Source organism: Canis lupus, chromosome 23 (genome assembly GCF_011100685.1).
Source record: "Canis lupus familiaris isolate Mischka breed German Shepherd chromosome 23, alternate assembly UU_Cfam_GSD_1.0, whole genome shotgun sequence".
Taxonomy (NCBI): Eukaryota; Metazoa; Chordata; class Mammalia; order Carnivora; family Canidae; genus Canis; species Canis lupus.
In genome coordinates, this window is record NC_049244.1 from 19,365,331 (window position 1) to 19,381,703 (window position 16,373).

General features: G+C 41.1%; 1 long non-coding RNA gene across 4 annotated transcripts in view; it reads right to left on the reverse strand.

The window, feature by feature from the left end:
• The window catches only part of LOC119877431, a 152,155-nt gene that overhangs the window by 74,673 nt on the left and 61,109 nt on the right, over nucleotides 1–16,373 (reverse strand). The window contains exons 3-4 of one of the 4 annotated variants that reach the window (XR_005376953.1): nucleotides 6,960–7,206; nucleotides 5,984–6,562 (exon numbers count right to left, since the gene is read on the reverse strand). The exons of 1 other annotated variant lie outside the window; for it this stretch is intronic. This is a non-coding gene — a long non-coding RNA (uncharacterized LOC119877431). The remainder of the gene's footprint in view (nucleotides 1–5,983; nucleotides 6,563–6,959; nucleotides 7,207–16,373) is intronic. 2 more of the 4 variants (XR_005376952.1, XR_005376954.1) reach the window with 2 other exon arrangements.

Genomic DNA, 16,373 nt, shown 5'->3' on the forward strand with positions numbered 1-16,373 from the left:
TTTCCTCTGAGTGTGTAGAAGTTTCTTCCAGTGGAGTTTGTCAATCCAGATATTTCTGTAATACAATGTGCGCTTCGTGGTCTAGTTGCTTCTTTGAGGACTAAAAGTATCAGTGTTTGCATATTTGATCAATAAAGTGGAAAGAGCTGGATTTGGGAAAAAGAAATGACCAGGATGGCTGAGATAAGAGGTCACTTGCCTCAGCCACCACCAGCTAGGCTGAGGGAGAAACAGGACTCTGATTACCTTCGTCATTACTGACCCTGAAACAGACTGACCCCAATGAGAAGTGGCAAGAACATGAAAGTATTTTTTGAGCCTGACTCCTTGGTATGAAACTGCAACATAGTCATGAACTACACAAATCTTTTATCCACTTTTAACCACTTACTGTCTTTTGGAACTTCAGTTTCCTCCATTTGTAAAATATGAGTTCTTTAAAGTTGGATATTTTGTAAATTTCATTGTAATTTTTGGGACTAAGAATCTCTTAAACATTTAAATATGGGAGTAGAGTTGCAAAGGGAAAGACAGCAGATTGTTCTATTTAATGCTTATTCTCACAATAACCAGCTCTGGGTCATTAACTGATAACAGGGATCAATGATTTTCCACCTTGCCTTAGTGAAATATGTCCAAAGCTATGGAGTAAATATTTCCAGAACACAAGAATTCATTAAGGAATGCTGTGGAGAGAAACTACTTGCACAGAAAGGAAAGGGGCAAATAATAACCACTGTCTTAGCAATAAATAGAAACTTCTTAACTATTGTCTGAGGAATGATTATTCAAAGAAGGAAAGAGGGGAAGAAAGGAGGAAGAAAGGAAGGGAAACAGAGAGAAAGAAAGAAAATCAAAGTGAAACGACAACAAGCCTATCACAAAGAGCTTACAATCCGTCAAGGGCAACACAGCAGCTGAACTTGAGTGTGGACTCCAAGAGGCCACTGCCCATTGACACAGCCCTGACCATTTGACCCTCAGTGTTTTCATTAAAACCCAAGTATCCATCATATCTCAGACTGTGTCAGAAGCTTGAAAAGACTTGTTTCTGCTCTCTACTCAGTAGCTCCCTGTTAATTCAGACAGGGGTTTGCAGGGTACCTGGCTGGCTCAGTTGGAGGAGCATGCCACTCTTGGTCTTGGGGTCAAGCCCCACATTGAGTGTAGAGATTACTTAAATAAATAGGGGCGCCTGGGTGGCTCAGTCAATTAAGCCACCAATTCTTGATTTCAGCTCAGGTCATGATCTCAAGATCTTGAGATTGAACACTGTGGGCTCTATGCTGGGCATGGAGCCTACTTAAGATTCTCTCTCTACCCCCCCTCTCTGCCCCTCCCTCACCCTGCTGTGAGTATGCATGCACATACATGCACTCTCTAAAAAAATAAAAAACAAATAAATAATAAATAAATAAACTAATAAATAAACTTTTCAAAAAAAAAAGGTCAGGGGGTGAGGGGTGGTGGATGGGTTGCTAACCAGTCGGAAAATGCTACCAGGAAAATCAGAAAATAAATCTTCACTTCTTCAGTATGTCAGAATTTATTGCCATTTATCATTAGGAGTTTACAATTATCAGCAGCAGGAAACGACGGCCTAAAATGCAAATGTAAAGGAAGAAAGCTTCTGTTTGCAATCAGATTTCCTCCTCTTCCTTTTCACTAACCTTTCTCTAAGGTCAACACAATGCGTTTCAGTGCTGGAACACAGGACAGTTTGATTTCACCATGAGAACACATGCAGGACAGCAAGCAGGAGGATGAACACACAAAGGCTGCCCAGTTGTCTCAGCTGTGCCACCCCTGACAGCCAACTCCTCTGCATGTGGGAAATCTCAGCCAAGGTCAACAAAACTATGAGCCAATGGTTATATTCAGTGGGACCAGAAAAACCACAGATTTTTACTAAATGCCTATGGTTTTGAGCCACTGCATTTTGTAGTTGTTTGTCAGTCACCATTACTGTGGCAATAGATAACTAATACAGTACCTTATGCTACCATTTGTATTGTCAACTAGTATTTTTATATAACTCTTGATTTGATTCTTGATACTTCATATAATAATAGTAATAATACCTTAATTTATTGGAATTCTTTCTATGTGCCACACACAGTGTTCCTTATTCAACCATTCATTCAGTCATTCATTCAACAAACACATATCTAACACTGCCACATATTGTTGTTAGGGATGTAGTCATGAAAAAACAGAGGCCCAGACATTAGAAATTTGGTCTAGCTGAGAAAAACCCCAGTCTGGTTGGGAAAAGATGTGCATTAAATCATCTTACAAATGTTTAAAAACTATGATAAAGGCTGTGAAGAAAAGCTATAAGGAGTAGACCTTAGAAAGGGAATTTATCTAACTTAGAGATCAAGAAAGTAAGATTTTTTTTGTCTTGAAAAAACTCTATTTGAGAGAGAGAGAGAGAAAGAAAGAGCATCTCAGGCCAATGAAGTCCTACTTACAAATGCCCTGAGGCAAGAGGGAACAGGGCTAATTCAAGGACCATGAGGGCTAGCATACCCAGAATGTGCCCAATATTAAGGGGAGTTGGAGCAGCAGTTTGTTGTTTCCACCCCTGTTAGTCCTTGACAGAGATGTGGTAGGGCAAACACACAGGCCTGAGAGCTGGGTGGACATGGGTTTAAAGGCCTACCCTGCCCCATGAACAAATCGTTTAATTTTTCTAAACTTCTGTGACTTCATTTTTTTCAGGTTAAAAAAGGGATAGTGATACCTCTTTTCAGGCAGGGGCACAGGGACATACAACAAAAGGGTTTGCAAATGAGTGGACACTCAGTAAATGCCAGCTTTTATGATGACCACTGGAGATTCAGTAATGGAATGTGTGTGTGCATCTAATGTTGACTCATTATCATTATCATCAAAAGGCAACCAGCCTTATGACACTCATAAGTCTAAATATGACACTGGCATTGAACTTCACCAGGGATTAAATGGCTCAATTAGTAAAAAGCCCTGTTAATTTCCCAATCCACATCCAACTCTGGAAGAGGCCTCAGGTCTTGCGCCTATGGTCTTAATAATTTGCACATGGGTGCCATCTGTCTGACTCCTTCAACATCCTCTGATGGGAGGGTGGGCAGGGGGTCTCTTCAAACTTCTCCCACCCCGAAAGAAGTAGCAGTCCCAGGAAAATGCAAGCCTCTGAACTTCCTCTCTCATATTCCCCATTTCTCTACAAGGTCTTGCTTCCTAACCACTGCCTCCCTGTTTAGGTTGAAAAGCCTAAGTTTACCCACTATGCAATGCCCTTTAGCAAAAAGCACACAGCAGAATGTATACACCACCAACGGCACATTTACTAACTGACCAACAGGATAAACAAACAAACAAACAAACAAACAAAAAACATCAAGTGGTTTAAATCAATACAACAGCCTCATTCTAGCACCTAATACAGTGTTTGGTCCACAGAGGGGCTCATTTAGTGTGTGTGCGAATGCTGCCTTTGGATGTCTGTATAGTATAATGGTGAAGAGCAGGCTGTCTAGGGGCACCTGGCTGGCTCAGTGGTTCAGCATCTGTCTTCACCTCAGGTTGTGATCCCAGGGTCCTGGGATCAAGTCCTGCAATAGGCTCCCCATGGGAAGCCTGCTTCTCTCTCTGCCTATGTCTCTGCTTCTGTCTGTCTCTCATGAATAAGTAAATAAAAATCTTTAAAAAAAGAAAAAGCAGCTTGTCTAGATTTGAATAGATGCCACCCTTTTACTTACGAACTGTGCGACCTTGGGCAAGTTACTAAACCTATCAGAGCCTGCTTTGTCTGTAAAATGGGGATAATAACCACCTTATGGGTTTTTGGAAGGAGCCTATGAGATAAGGAATGTAGCCCTCTTAGTGGAGTGTCTGGTACTCCACGGGGTCCACACACACTATAATTATTGTTCCAGTGAATGCTGTCGAGGCCTCCCAGAGAGGCCTCCAGCAGACAGTGTGTTTATTCACCCAGGTAGGGGACCACAGCATACAGTAAAGAAGTTTTCAATTCCTACAAAAAGGCCTTCCTTTCCCAGGCTCTTACCTACAGGCAAAGGTTGCTGGCTCACCCCTACCTCAAGCTACTGCCTAGTGGTTCCCCTCCAATACCTATAAATCCCTTCACTATTTTTTCTCAGAGAGGGGCTCAAAAAGAAAGCAACAACATAAAACTACTTCAGTTCTCCATAATGAAATTCACAGTATGCTAAAAATATTAGGGAAACTATGAAGTTGCTATTTTGAGAGGTCAATATTTGACCATTTTCCGAACTAACAAAATAATCCAACAGAGCCCTGTGGCTCACCAGACCAGGGAAGTCAGGGGAAGTCAGTAAAAGTTTGTTATTTTTAAATTACTTGTTTGTTTTAGTATTCCTCTTTCAGGAGTTCCTTTTGTATTAGCCATGAACTGTGCAGCCTGGATTTGCCTAACACCCCCTTCATCCCCCAGGACCTCCCACAAGCCAGGTCTCTGGGCTATCACGTTTCCCTTCTGTTATCACACTCCCTCCAGAGAATCACAGAGCCCAGGAGGAAGAAAGACCTCAGCAGGCAAGCCCCTTCCTCCAAACACAAACCCTCCCTGGCATGTATGTGCCCCCTACTCTGTGTCCCTGAAGGACCACGCACGCTGGGCCTGCCTTACTAGCCCATCTGGGTAGAGGGTGCATACAGATTCTTTCTCCTTCGTGGCGTTTAGAGTCATTCTTTTCAAATCATACACCCTGGACTTCAGGAATTAACAACACTACTTTTCAGCATTGTGACCCTCAGTCAATCGAAAATTCCTGGAGCCTCAGGTCTCCTATCTGAGACACTGAAACAATACTGCATGCTGCATTCTGACCTCACAAAGCTGTCGTGAGGTTCAGATCCCACGTGACAGGCAAAATGCTTTGGAAAACAATCACTCTGCAAAGTTTATTATTACCCCTCCCGGTGCAAGTAAATAAGATGTTAGAGAAACCTGTGCCCTCATTCATTTGATTCAAATTACCTTTGAAATCTGATTTATTTTTAGCATGCCAATTTAGAAGTCCTTTACATATAAAGCAAACGAGCATTGAAGCAGGACGAGAAGTCAGGGTAGCACACATTTGATAGTGTCCTGGAACTACCTAGGTTTTGAGAAAAGTCTGGGAGCCCGGATACCCCTTCTCAGCCAGGCAGCCTTTCTGTTGCTACACTGTTTGGCTCATGAAAACTTTTAAGAAAAAAGGAAGTTATAGTTATTGACTACTTTTAAATTAGAGCAATATTTCTATTTCTACAAAGAGTGATTCCTTTTGGCTCAGGAAAAACAGCATTGATTTATTTCCTTAGTGAATTCAACCAGGCAGCTTAAAATGTAACCTAATAATGTAATTATGATTATTAGGGAATGCCTGGGTTAAAAAAAAAAAAAAAGACCACCAATACCCAGAGAGTCTGTACCCTTTGTGACATTCACTGATTTAGTCACTCCTTCATTCAACAAATATTTACTGAGCATCTGCCATGAGAAGGGCATCTGCCGGAGGTGCTACGGATACAACTGTTAATAAAGGAGCAAAAAATATGAGATCTGTGTTCATTCAAATCATGTCCAGTAATTCTGATGATCAGGAGAACGAGGAATCTAATGTGAGATGAACTTCTAGTTAATCATGTAAGTTCAAATACTCTGTGAGAAAGCCTTGCACTTGGCTTCTGTCTGCATTTCTTCTCCAATTAAGACTCAGTGTCAAAGAAGTGAGGAGTCAGATCAGGAATCCTGTGCTGCACACGTGGCCTGTCCGCAAGCTCAAAGTGTGGCTGCGTGGGTCCCCTCCCCTTCTCTGAGCCCTCATTTCCCCATCCATGAAAGGAGAGTGTTTTCCCATCTGAGTGCCTATCAGCCCTCAGCACATGTGAAAATTGAGATGCTTCATTTAACAATCTGGATGTCCATCTTCTGACGGATAATGAGATCTGGCCACTCAGGGGCACTTACCTCTAGACAACAATAGATCAAAGATGAGGAGCTTCAGTCTCTTTAGATGCCACCTGGGCTCTAGAGTTTTCCATGGTCTCCATTGCTCCCTGCTGCCTCCTGAGACAAATGCCAAGGATATATGTATATATTTTTTGTTCTCCGCAGTCTCCACTCATTTGTAACCTGCCAGGCCCAGGTGTAGGCATTTGCCTTGTAGCGCCTCCGACCTGAAGATCTCAAAAAGGAGAATTCTAGAACCATGGCCAAGGTGTCTTCCTGAAGACCCTTGAGTTGGTTAGAAATGGAATAAACCACTATCTCTCACTCTGTTGCACATTGGGCCCTCATGGGGAAATTTTAAAAGATCCTATGCCCAGAAATTCTGGTTGAGTTGGTGTTAGGTGGGGTCTGCATGGCATCGGTATTTTTTAAGAGCTCTCCAGGTGATTCTACTGTGCAGCTGCTACTGCTTCTCATTAATCAATGTGGTATGATGATCTTGCTGTCTTCGATTCCAGGAGATATCTCCACATTCAGCATGTCCTAGATCCCAGAGTTCTAGTTTTACCATGGGGGCTGGCTTCCTCAGCATGTGACCTGTGCAACCACACGACAAACACCCCATGCTTAGAAGGAACCTTTTCTTGGTTTAATGCTCTGTTGTCACCATCTTGAAAATCTTAATAATTTTAAGCAGGGAGCCCTGTATTTTCAGTTTGTCCTGGGCTCCTGAGATCATGTAGCCTGTCCTGCTTGCCCCCATCCTGGGGCTGGATTCCCTCAAAAGCAATCAAATGGTTACATCTTGGCCTCTAGTGTGCAATGTTAGCCCACCTTTTCATATCATTCTGAAGTGATGCTGCCCCTGAAGAGCAAACTATTTCCTCCTCTCCCTGTATTCTTGCCTTAGCACATAAAATAAAAACATCTGTCCTCTTGGAAGAACATCCCTGCCTGCTCACTCATTTTTCCCAAGAGAGGAAGAGAGACTTACCTAATTAGAGAGTAGAGAAAGGTCTTCAAGGCACCTGCTTAGACCCCCATCCAGATGCTCATGCATTCGCCTCCCTGCTCAGCAAGCCTTGAGCAGTTTGGTATAGAAGCTGGTTCTCCTCTTCAGCGGCTTTGTCTGCTTGAGAGCAGTGTAGTGGTAGTGCAGGCTGTGTATGCTGATCCTGCCACACAAGAGCTATAGGACCTGGCGCATCCTGCTTATCCTCCCTGCAGCTCCATGTTCTCACCTACGAAATGGGGATCATCAGAGGGCAATCAGGGAAGGGAGTGGGGAGGAACAGCCCAGCTGAGCCTCAGGTCCAAGCCAGGTTTTCCAATCGAATGCTGCCAATAATCAGACTGATGTTTTGATTCCTGGCCCCTGTATCTACTTCTCATATGGTTTAGAACCTGTAAGAGGAAAGCGCATGATTATGCTACGACACAGGCCAGTCGTAAAGCTTTGTTTTGCCTCTTTCCAATCCCACGCCCATTGTGCACATGGGTTGTGACCAATCCCAGGAGGCTCCACTCCTCAAGCCCACAGTCTGGAAATGCCACCCATGGGCTCGGCATCCTACAGTTAGAAAAACTGTTAGAGATGGAAAGGAATTGGCAAACCATCTTCCAGATGTGAACGTGAGGCAGAGAAGCCCAAGGTTGCCCAGGTTGTCAGTGGCAAATGAAGAATCAGATGGGAGTCAATGGCCATGTTGCTGGGTGCTGTGGGAAATTCCCCCACCTCGTGTGTGGGGATAGGGCAGTGCTCAGTGTGCGGCCATCCCTCTTCTTCCAACGATTGTTGCAAAACGGTGACCTTCGGGGAGTAAGTCATTCATAATCTTACGTGTGATGAATGTTTAAAGGGACAAAGGAGGACCCTGGTTGAGCAACATGAAACGAGGAAAGGAGAGGGGCACAAAGCAAAAGAAAAAAGAACAGGCTGTTCTTCCTTTGTTTGCAGTGATGCTTGCAAGTCTCAGCTGTGACGAAGACCTTGCACAGGCAGTGTATGAGGAGGGCAGGTCACACAGGGGTCTCCCCTCCAGGAAATAACCTTCAGCAGCATTGTTTTCTAATATGGAGGATAATGAACAACACTGTTGATCCAATTTGCTCTTTTTCTCAGCATAGAACTTTCCCTGTGCTGTCAGCCCTTTGGATTTATTGATACTACCGAGAGTTTGGAGAAATATAGGCATTACTTTGGCTTTTGGGCTCTTTGTTTCAAAAGAAATGTTGGAATTGTCCTATTTGACAAAAAGAAAAAAAAAGAAAACAGGCTTGGCAGTCACAATGGCTATTTCTTACATTGAAAGGAAAGAAAAGGAAAGATGAAGGAGGGAATAAAATAAAATAGGTTTTTATTCTCTGGTTCTTCAATTAATGGTACAGAACACCAATGATTTTGGTGGGAAAAGTATTACATAATAAACAAAAACTCCAACCTAATAATGGAACAATCTTTGTTATTAGCTTGATAGCTTTGCCCTGCAAATATCATCAGAGCAGCTGGCCGCAGTAATAGTAGAATATATTAATATATATATATATATATAGACATCCCTACCACTGATAGTACAGAACAGCTAAGGTCAGGCCCCATTACTGAACACACCTAATGTTGTTTTCTAAATTTTCAACACCTATTCAAATAGAAGCCTGAAAAGAAAAATTGCCTCTCACTCCAAAGCTTTAAAACACACAAAAAGGCACCATATTGCCACTTTAGGGACACATTTGTTCCCTGCTGTTGCTATTTTATATGTCATTTCAGTCCTGCAGTTAGCTATAAAGCAAATCTTTTCTTCTTCCGGAGAGGAATAAGAGCTGCCTGAAGGGAAACAAGAATGGGAAGCATCCTTAAAATGACTGATTTACAATTGGCAAGGAGATACAATATGAAAATTATAGCTTTCTCATTTTGAACATGGGAGCCTCAGCTCTTACTCTGAAAGTACCCCCTAGAGGCCCCCTATTGGCACAAGAGAGAGGATGTCATGTTTGGGTTTTCAGAAGATATGGGGAAAGAGTAAGATTTGTTTGTGTGTGTGTGTATGTGTTTGTGTGTGCTATGTTTAAAATAAATGTATGGATTGGGGGTGGTAGTGAGTGTAGTGGTGGTAAAGGAATGGATTCATCTGGGGTTAGGCAGACTTAAAGGAAATTCAGAGAAGTTAGCATATGCCACAACTCATCATGTACCGGAGGGGGTCTAGTCTAAACATAAGCATGGAATTCAGGTACCTTGAGTAGTAATCCCTATTTTGACATATGGTGACATATGGTGTACCCTTGGGCAATTCCTGTGACTGTATTTTGACCCTAGTTTATCTATAATAAGAAAAATGACACCCACAGAAGAGGGATGTTGTGGGAATATATTTATGTTACCAAAAGGCATGGGGGACCATAGGTGAAAGGTTGAAGATAAGTCAAGACTCTTTGTCTGTCAACAATTCATGTATGGTTCATGTGTACTTCCCCATGGATTTAAGCTTCTCTTCATGAACTTCCCAAATACCTTTCTGGGGTAAGGCCTAGTAAAGAAGATTCCTTGATTCCTCTCTTAGAATTCCAAGATGATTCACATAGCCAAATGTGATAACAAGCTTCCAATATGGCCCCATTGACCCTCACCTCCTTGTATACACTCCTTTGTGTTGTTTCCTCCCATACTGAATCACAGCTAGCTTATTTACCCAACGGAATATGGCAAAAGTGTGTGACTTCCAAGGTAAGGTTATAGAAGGCATTGCAGTTTCTACTTTAGTCTCTTGGATTGCTTACTCTGAGGAAGTTAGCTACCATGTGGTTAGGATATTCAGCAAGTTTCAGGAAGAGGCCCAAGTTAAGAGGAACCAACTTACCAGCAACCTGAGTGAGTGACTTGGGAAATGTATTGTCTGGCCAGAGTCAAACCTTCAGATGACAGCAGCCTCAGTTAGTATCTGACTACAAGTTCATAAGAAACCTGAGCTAGAACTTGTCCTCAACTGAGCGACTCATAAAATTTTGACTCACAGAAACTGCAACATAATGAATTGTTTTTGTTGTTTTAAGCCCTAACTTATGGAGTTATATATTATGTATCAGTGCAACTCATGCACCTATAGTAGATTGGGATAGGATGGTCCTGATATCATTCTACGGAAGAATCTACCTTGAAACTAGTGTCATCTTTCAGAGACTGATTATGCTAGATATTGTGAGTGTTCCCAGAAGGCCATGAGCCTACTGATGATTCATTCATTTATTTATTCATTCCTCCTTTAATTCACCAAATATTTATTAACCATCTGCTGGATCTTAGACTCTGCAATTGATAATGAGAGAAGAAGAGTCAGTTCAATATATTTCCTTAAGAGATCTCATCAAGTGTACTGGTGGAGACAACTAAATAAACAACAAACATGGCATAATGTGGCAAAAAACTGGAACAAGGAATTACATAGACAAAATTGTGGGAGCCCTTGCTTGAGGGAGAAGTTAATTCTATCTTGAAGATTTGGGAAGAACTGTCCTAAGGAGGGGCTGTTTAAAGACATTCCCAAAGGTCAGGTAGTAGTTACCAATGTGAAGTAGAGAAAAGACAGGAGGCATCAGGATGAAGAATGAACAGCAGGTACAAAGACAGATGGAGCTGCAGTATGCAGATCAGAAGGCCCCAACTGCACTACCCGTGGCTGTAGAGAAAGGGATTTGTTTCCCCTTGATTTATACCTTCAGTAAATGGCCTTTTTCTGACATAACTGCCTTTCTGTAAAGTCAAAGAAATGTTCAACTACACAAAACTCTACCACAAGCAATGGAACAAGAAGCCTTCACTTCCACATTCAGACACTCTTTAATTCTTTCTTCCAGTGCTTTCCCCTCAGCTGAGACCCATGTGCGCTTCATTCCCTTTCACAGCTTATGCAAAGAAGTTATTTATACCCCAAGAAAAGCGCTTAGTGAATTGTGGTCATTAATGAAACACTCGAGATCCTTTTTTAAAAAAAGGTTTTATCAATTTATTTGACACAGAGAGAGAGCATAAGCAGGTGGGGCAGCAGGAAGAGGGAGAAGAAGGCTCCCTGCTGAGCAGAGACCATCCTCCACCCCCAGATGAGGCTCTATCCCAGGATCCTGGGGCCACGACCTGAGCCAAATGTCTGGGGACAGACACTTAGCTAACTGAGCCACCCAGGCACCAAAAAAATACCTGAGTTCTTTCAAGGTGATTTGTTACCTCCTTCAAGAGGCTTCTCTAAGTCTTCCAAAAAAGACTGAAGCTTTCTAGAGCCCCAAGAGGACCTCATTCATGAGGGTTAGCACAGAACCTACCAACCTGGATTTTTACCCATTAGTTCATCTGTTGTATCCCCAATTGGAGCAAAAATCTGGTGTTTCAGTCTTGAATAGTACCTCTATTATTCCAGGGTCTGGCATACTTACGGATATGACAATGGCCCCTCCATTTTCTCTTCTACAAACCTTGATCTTCTCCTTTATGTTCTTCTTTATCATTATGTGGAAGTCTTTCTGTATATAGACTTTTTGGAGGATTCATTTGTTCAATATTTCTCATCCCACTCATACCACAAATGGTAATTGAAGTTCTGTAGTAATTACAACCGTTGCATGCTTACTTCCCACTATTTATAAAGCCTACTTCAGTGCCTGGCAATTAGATGGACCTCAATAAACATATCTGGAATAAAGAAACAATTTAATTCTGTGATTGCTATTTAATGAAAAAAATCAATGTGGTTCCTCATTCTCATGCATATGTGAATCTTTCTTCTGCTTTCTTAGAAAATCAATCTTAAATACCAAAACCATGGATGCCATTTCTCAGTAAAATATAGAGAGTTTTAATTTGGTTCAATAAATTAGTTTTTAGGGGTGCCTGGGTTGCTCAGTCAGTTAAGCGTTTGATTCTTGATTTTGGCTCAGGTCATGATCTCAGGGTTATGAGATCAAGCCTTGTGTTCTACTCCATGCTAAGCATGGAGCCTTCTTGAGATCGTCTCTATTCCTCTGTCCCTCCCTATTGCTCCCCACTTAAATAGATAGATAGATAGATAATGAACCTATTAACATTTATTTATTTATTTATTTATTTATTTATCAGTCTACTTTCTGTAAAAGCACATTCAGAGCCTGATAAATATGTAAACCCTGTCTATCTTTCCATTAATTAGAAAATTGGATATATATATATATATTTAATAATCAATTACTATGTAGGTATGGGTTAACAAGAAAGCAAAGCTAAAAAGAAAGCAATGAAGTGGCAAGCGTAATAGCCAAAGCACCAGCATGTATATAAGCCATTGTGTTTTCACACTATGTCTAATGAACATAAATAATGCCTTTGACACAAATATAACACTATTACCCTTGGATTTCTTTCTGCAAGCTGAGATTGTGAAAGCTAAGCCATAGATTGTTTCCTCAAGAAGGAATGTGTTTGTTTGTGACTGGCAGCAAAATGGTATCAGTGGGGACCTCATCAGACATCGCCCCTCACGCTGCTGATTGGCAGGTGGAGGTGAGGAAACAAACAGCAGTACTTCCTTAGGCACAGGGGAGGGGGCAGAGACAAAAAGGCAAGGAGCTTGTGTCAGAGCCTGGGGAAAGAGGGTCCTCTTGGAATAAGGAGTGAAATGTTGGCTTTTAGCTTCAAAAAATCCAACTCAAGTGTGACTGGTATTTCTTAAAAAAAAGACAGCAATGAAGAAATGAGAGAAGCATCAGCCTTGACCAAACAGAAACCTGTCTGCATGCCTTTCTGGGCAGTCATTCAAAGGCCACAGCTAAATGGGTGGGGTTGGGCTGACTAAAGGGAATTTCAGGACACCCAAATATTCTGAGGATGGATCAGAAAATTTGGAAATTGGAAAGCTGGAATCTACTATTTCCTAAGGTCTTCCTCAAAGAAGAGATTTCTACCTGGGGATCACTCCAGTCCAGGTAGAAAGGCCAATATGGAGTTATTTGGAAACATAAACCACATATTTCCTTTTCTTTTCTTTTTTAAATATTTTATTTATTTATTTGACAGAGAGAGAGAGAGAGAGAACAAGCGGGAGAGCTGCAAAGGGAGAGGGAGAAGCAGGTTCCACATTGAGCAGGGAGCCCAATGTAGGACTCAATCCCAGGACCCTGGTTTCATGATTTGAGCCAAAGGCAGACACTTAATCAACTGAGCCACCCAAGTGTCCCACGTATTTTCTTTTCTAACTATACCCCTGTAGGTAGAAAAATGATGTTTTGGTTCAGAGTTAGAGTCATAAACCGCAGGATACAGAAAGCAGCAGTTGAATTAATGACTAGAAATTTGGTCTTAATATTATAAGATGAGGGTGATAAGAACTAAATTATAAAAAAAAAGAACTAAATTATAAGCTTATATTTTACAAAGAGATAAGAAAAAAGTTTGTAATTGTGTGGCATGATGGTCAATTATTACTGGCACAAACAATTCCAGGGGGTCTTTTCACTGGAGGGGAGGGAGAGATGTCCATCTTGTGTTCACAGAGTTGGACCATTAGATAAACTCTATCCACTCCTGCTAAAATGGTGAGAGGGGGATCCCTGGGTGGCGCAGCGGTTTAGCGCCTGCCTTTGGCCCAGGGCGCGATCCTGGAGACCCGGGATCGAATCCCACGTCGGGCTCCCGGTGCATGGAGCCTGCTTCTCCCTCTGCCTCTCTCTCTCTCTCTCTCTGTGTGACTATCATAAATAAATTAAAAAAAATAAAATGGTGAGAGGGAGTATGGAAGACTGTAGAAAAACCCTTCTGTCTGATTTTAAGCCTCCTAGAGGTTTAAACCTTTCTTCATCATTTTATAAATATAACCTATTCATTAATTTTTGACATAGAAAGTGGCCAAGATTTCCCCTAAAACAGGCATTTTCAATGTTATGGTGGTATGGAGGGAAGGAAAACCACTTAGGTTAGGTAATACTGTGGCATAGCTTTCAAAGATGACACCATTATTTCATGTTTAAGGTTTCCATTATGATTCATTTTGGTTTTTTATTTAGCTTACTGTGGTGGTTAATTTTATGTGTCAACTTGGCTAGACTAGTTGTTTAGTGCCTAGTTGTTTAGTCAGGCACCAGTTTAGGCGCTGCTGGAAAGGTGGGTTTTTGTTTTTGTTTTAGATGTTATGAATAGCTAAATCATTAAATCATTAGACTTTGAGTAAAGCATTACCCTCCACAATGTATGTGGGTGGGTCTCATCCATTCAGTTGGAGGCCTTAAAAGAAAAGACTGAGGTCCCCTGGAAAAGAAAGAATTCTGTCTGTAGACTGCCTTTGAGGTAAGGATTGAACTAGCAATTCCTGCTGGAATTTTCAGTCTGCCAGCCTGCCATGTAGATTTTATACCTGCCAGCTCCTATGATTACGTGAAAAAATTCTTTAAAATTTCTCTCTAGGGGCACCTGGGTTGCTCAGTGATTGAGCATCTGCCTTCGGCTCAAGTTGTGATCCCAGGGTCCTGGGATCAAGTCCCGAATCAGGCTCCCTGCAGGGAGCTGCTTCTCCCTCTGCCTATGTCTCTGCCTCTCTCTCTGTGTCATATATATATATATATGACACAGAGAGAGAGTGTTTCTGTTTCTCTGAAGATCCCTCTGAAGTGAAGGCACTCAGTAACCAACATTTGAACTAAATTCAGCTAATTATTTTTCAGCCTTTCTAATGTTGATTTTCAAAGCCATTTAGAGGTTTATTTGCAAAGGTAGCAGCTGAAGTGCCATGTGAACATTGGTGCATCCTTTGCCGAATCTAAGATTCAATAGCCTAAAAGTGATTGAATTTCTTTTAAAGTAGGAGGCTCAGAACAGCTTTCCTAATGGATTCAAATAAATATCAACCAAAGTTCATTTTATCTGTTTTTCTCTTAACCAATTTTATAAACCAGGATGTGTATGATAGCCTTGAACTTAAGTGACCTAATGAAGTACATCATTTAGCATCAAAATGCTTTTATCAAGATATCAAGATCTGGTTTGTTTCTCTTCTACTTCAGCAGGAACCATATAATTTCAAGCAGTGTTCTGAAATTTGTGACTCAAGAACATCCTATATCAGAAATAGGGGGACATTTCTTTACATTGCAGGTTTATAATGATGGGACCCAGGAACCTGCATTTTCTACAAGTGGCCAAGGTGATTCAATGTGTACTGAATGAATTCTGAGGATAGCTAAGCTAAAAAGATGAATAGTTGGACTAGATATTTTTGTGGAATAGAGATATTTCTTTAATCTAACTTAAAAAAAAACTTACCTAATAAGTAAGGTCTACTGGGATTGAAATAGTGTAGAAATCCAGATATCTTCAGGGTTTGTTGTGGAACTTCTAATTAAAAGCGTCCTAGAAACCCCAGTGTTTAGAATTTTGATAACACAAGTTCTGAATTCAATTCTCTTACCAAATCACAGGGCCTGATCTTTGGCAAATGGGTGCCCTATTAATAACAAATTAATATGTGTATGGAGCTACAACTTCAACAATTTTTAAGCAGAACCAGATACAAAAATGGATAGATAATATAACCCAAATAAACACACAGTGTCTTAAAAAGTAATCAAATGTCCTGATCTTAAGAGGAATAAAGGTAATTTATAATAAACTAAAATGGATTTTCACTGTTAAAATAATGGCCCAGTTGTATATCTGGAAAAATAGGTGTATATTATAATTGTGAAAAAATGCTGTTAATACAGCAAACACAGTTAATTTTTAGGTTTATATAATTATCAAGAGCATTTTCACCCAAAGGAATACCCAGCCAAACATTCAAAAGTTGTGTGGATGTGGCACAGTTGTTCATTGTGGGGGCGTCTTGCACAGTACAAGATGTCTAAAGAAAACTAATCCCTGCCCAGCAAGTGTCAGTCCTTGTCATTATGAAAATGTTAAGAAGGTCCTGTGTCCTTTGACGCCTGCTACATTATCTCTTCCTTCCTTCCTTTCTTGGGGTCCCAAAAGAGTTACACACTATCCAGCAGGAAAGGGACCTCACAGTCCATTTTACCCATTTACTGCTTGAATCTCTTCTGCAACATCTCCACCAAGTGGTTGTCTAACCTACTGTCCTAAATTGGGCTATTCACATACCACCATCACATTATTTAAATAGTCCAATCCCTTTCCTTTCTTGTATCCCTGAAAAGCGTGTGTTGGTAAATATGGAAATTCAGTCTACACAAATTCATACTAGCAGTCTATATCATCTGTACTGTCTATATTACAGAAGGTTTGGGTGAAAATTTCAGTTATCAAAGTCCCAAAACAATTCTGGACATGCTTGAACACATCATCTATTGTTACTGCTATTTGCTAAAGAGGATTGTTATCTGTGTGTGAAATTGCTAGTTTGATGTACTAATTCTTTATTTTCCATATATTTTG